This window comes from Dasypus novemcinctus, chromosome 26, assembly GCF_030445035.2.
Source record: "Dasypus novemcinctus isolate mDasNov1 chromosome 26, mDasNov1.1.hap2, whole genome shotgun sequence".
NCBI classification, from domain to species: domain Eukaryota; kingdom Metazoa; phylum Chordata; class Mammalia; order Cingulata; family Dasypodidae; genus Dasypus; species Dasypus novemcinctus.
The window spans coordinates 2,134,324-2,138,401 of NC_080698.1; the positions used below are offsets into that span (position 1 = coordinate 2,134,324).

At 53.4% G+C, this 4,078-nt stretch overlaps 1 non-coding gene across 1 annotated transcript; it reads right to left on the reverse strand.

The window, feature by feature from the left end:
- Positions 1–359: 359 nt before the first annotated feature.
- TRNAG-CCC (transfer RNA glycine (anticodon CCC)) lies at positions 360–434 on the reverse strand. The gene has a single exon. It is a non-coding gene; the product is annotated as a tRNA-Gly (tRNA).
- Positions 435–4,078: the final 3,644 nt, after the last annotated feature.

Below are 4,078 nucleotides of genomic sequence, written 5' to 3' on the forward strand. Positions count from 1 at the left end.
GGCCTCGGCACAGCTGCAACTTCCCTGAGGCCTTGTCCCCGGAGCTGCTGAGGTCTCGAGCGGGTGACAGAGGCTGGTGCATGCAAAAGGACTGAGCACAACGCCGGGCAGGTAACAAGTGCTGTTTAATGGTAGTGGTGATGGTTATTAAAAAAACCACTAATTTCCACTCTAGATGGATGAAAGATTGTATGAAAAAAAAGGAAAAGTGCATTCTAGGCAAATTAAAGAATTATATGTAAAAACTATCACTCCATTCCAAGTAAGTTTAATAGTTTAAAAAAAGATAGAAAGCATGAATGAGTATTTAAATGTGCCTAAATCAAAAATATTAAAGCTACAATTTTGTTTGTTTTTTTAGGAGGTACTGGGGATTGAACCCAGGACCTCATACATGGGAGGCAGGTGCTCAACCACTGAGCTACATCTGCTCCCTAAAGCTATAGTTTTAAATGCAATTTAATCAAAGAAAATTTTCAGACATGGAATTTGGGTGTCATTGGAAGTCTCCTCATGAAGGCTGGACTCTTTCCTTGGAAAATCAATTTGTTTCCCTCCATTCTGATAGAAGCAGGGACGAGGCCTCTGGTTTGGAAAGTCCTTCTAAATAGCTGTTTAGAATTCCACTTGCCATGCCCCTGCCCTGCCCCCTGTTTTCCGTCTCCCCGAGCTCCGCTGAGAGGAGCCGTCTCCAGGCGCATTACCTGCCCTCTCTGCTGAGCTCTGACAACTTGGAGTGTTTTCAGATGTTTAAAGCGTCAGACATGCCATTATCTGGGGAAATATTTTACCTAGCAATTTACCAAGTTTCACAGAATCATTTTCCCAAACACTGAGAAGGATAAGTAAGATAAGTATAGAAAATTGCAGGGATGAACCAAACATCAGTGATTTCACAGATGGATCATTACTAGACCCTTGCAAAATCTTATTTATCTTGTTAAAGATAAATTAGTTAGAAATGGGCAAAATACTTTTGATAAAATAACTGTATTTGGCATATGTTTACTCAGACCTTGAAAAGCACCACAAGTATTACATATTTTAGTTTTCTGGTTTTCACTAGTTTCCCATGAGCAAGCTGACATTAAAAATAAATTTGGATATAGCTATTATCTTATTACTTTATTTATTTAGCAACTAATTGTGATGTCTGGATATTATAGAGGATTACGAAAATGGAGAAGAATAAAAGGAGGGGAAACTAATATTAATCCCATAGAGCAGATATGACCACTGCTAACATGCAGGATATTTCTTCTGTCTTGTTTTCCATGCATGTGCACAGAAATATAACAAAATTGAGATTATACTGCATACACGATTTGGCCTCCTTTTAAAAATTGAAGATGATGTAGTAAATGTATTTCCATCTCCTCAAATGATAGTCAAGAACTTGGTTCTTAGAGATGATTAAGTATGTCTTTACATTGAATGACTGTAATTTATCTAAATGATTCCTTATTTTTGAACACATAAATTATTCCCAATTTTTCATAAGTAACACCCTTGTGTGTTTCTATCAATAAATCCCTGTCTTTGGATTTCTTATTTTCTCAAGATAAATCCCTAAAACTGGAATTACTGATCAGAAGGTGTGACCGTTTTAAAGGTTCTTCCTAAGTTGATTCAGGCTCTGTGCCTCAGTCTTCACCGCAGGAGATGGGATGATGATAATACCGACGTCACATGACTGTTGAGAAGATCAAAGGAGATAAGTGGTTGCAAGTTTTGGCAAATGATAAAGTAGCACATAAAGTTTATCCTTAGCCCTTCCACCCTGCTCCCCGGGCTGCCCCCCGTCCCGGGCAGGCTAAGCAGCCGCATCCTCCGGCCAGCTCGCCCCGCAAAGGCAGAACTTAGTACGTTCCCAGGGGCAGAGGCTGCTGTGGCTCAGGGCACCGTCCTCCCGGGGAAGTCACCTGCTCGGCCTCCTACCTGCAGCCACGGGCTGGAACTGCGCAGCCGGGAGCGGAAAAAGCAACAAGCAAACAAAAGCCAACTCACCTTTTCTCAGTCCTCCCAAACCCAAGGGTTCAGTCCAGCTCCGAGAAGTCTGACCCCGAGGCCGCGCTGCCCAGTGGAGGCAGGGAGAGACACCGATGCGAGGGACCCGCATGCGGTGTTTTATTTTCAGTAGAACAACCTGTTCCTAGAATTCATATCACCACGCACGGGCACGCGCGCCCAGCACCCTTGGCCTGGCTCTCCCAGTCCCCACTCAGCTCAGGGAGGTGGCCCCAGGGCCAAGCCAGCACTTCCGGGGTCCCCGCCCGGTGGCACCCCATGGCTGTGCAGGTGGGATGAGGGGACAGCCAGCCAAGGCTCCGGGAGGCCCTGCAGGCCTCGGGGAGCAGAGGGAGCGGGTCAGGGGGTGCGGGCCCTGCTACTGGACTCCGTGGAGGCGAGGAGGAGCTTCCAGGAGGGAGCAACGCGGCGGAAGGGAAGAGACGCTCGGCCAGGCAAGGACAGGTGCGGCGTGAGCGAGCACGGCCGGGGCTCCCCGGGCACGTTGCCTTCATCGTTCACTTGCATACAGGGAGGCTGGATTTTCTGCGGCTAATCCAAATTTATTGCACATCAGGTGATATTTAAGGGACTCAGTGGCGTATTCAATAGCCAAACACCTTTCCTGATTAGCACCCACTAGACCTGGTGACCCAGAGATGGGTGCCGAGCACCCTGCCCCCTCCTGGGTGGCTGTAAGGGGGCCGGAGCTGAGGCCCCGCCGTTCAGAAGGAGGTGCTGCCGGGGTGGGGGGGTGGGGGTTATTTTTCTCTTTTTCAAAAATTACGCTAGTCGGGGCGTTACGGCTCTCACACCCCGAGCCTCGCCTGTGCGGAGCGCATTTCCAGGACCGGTGTTCTGTGGCGTTGTCCTTTCGGTCTCGGCCATCTCGGCAGGCAGGTGTCCTTGTCCCCGAGGGCAGATGGGGGCACGGAGCCTTGGGCGAGGCCGGCACACGGAGCTCCCACGCGGGGCCGCCGGCGCTGAAATGCGATTCGGGGAGAGCCCAAGGCGGGGCACTGTGTCCCGGTCAGGGGTTCCGGGCCTTGGGCTGCTTCTGGATCGGAACAAGACCGTCGGGGCCGGGGTCAGGGGCAGCCGAGAGGGCAGCCGGGCCAGCGGGCTCTGCGGAAGTCTGGGAGAAGGCTCCGGAACATCCTGACCTTGTCTGTGTTTCTCCTCTGAGGACTCCCGGGACCCCAGGGAGGCTCTCACTCGCGGGCGCGCCCCGCTCCGTTGCCCCGTCTCAGTCGAGGGCCCCCCACGAGAGGCTGCCCCCACCCTGGGCCCCCTTCCCCACCAAGACGGGCTCGTTTGTCCTCAGGAGACCACGTGGGCCTGGGTGAGGATTTCAGGAGCACGTCATTTCCCAAATGCCTGAGAAGCCACCCACACGATTAGCACCTTAATAAAACGATCTTTTGTTTTCCCGTGACTCCGGGGCCAGCGGCGTGGCCTGGGCTCGGCCGGCAGACCTTTCAGGATCCTTTCTGAGGTCTGCCGTGTGGCTGCGCCCGCAGGCGGCTCCTGGCGCTGGGTGGCCCGCGTGGCCACACCCGCACCTGGCTACCGCATGGCCCTGGGCCGAGCCGGCGCGTCCGAGGGGCGGAGAGCAGCGGCTGCGCGGCGCGGCACTCGAGCCCGGCCTGGGGCTCCACGCGCCACGGCCACGGCCGTCTGTGGTTCAAAGCAAGGCCTGGGCCGCAGGGCGGAGAAGACCCCACCTCCTGCGGGAGGAGAAAGGGGCTGCAGACGGAAGTGGGAGGACTTCGTGGCCACGCCACCTGGACAAAGGACACGCTCTAGCCCAGCTTTAAGGTGCAAGAGCTTCCCCCGGCTGGTGACAACGCACACTCTGACCCAGCAGGTCTGGTGGGGGCCTGGAGTCTGTATTCCCAACAAGCTCTCGGGCAACGCTGGAGCAGCCAAGTTCTATCCCTGACACGGGGAGGGTCGCTCCCTCTTCCCTGCTCAGCGGGCTGTTGCTGGCCTGGCTGGTGAGGGCCAACCTGGGCCTTCGGTGTGGAATGCGCGGCCACCAGAAGAGTTAAGGAAGGAGGGACTTCTCTGG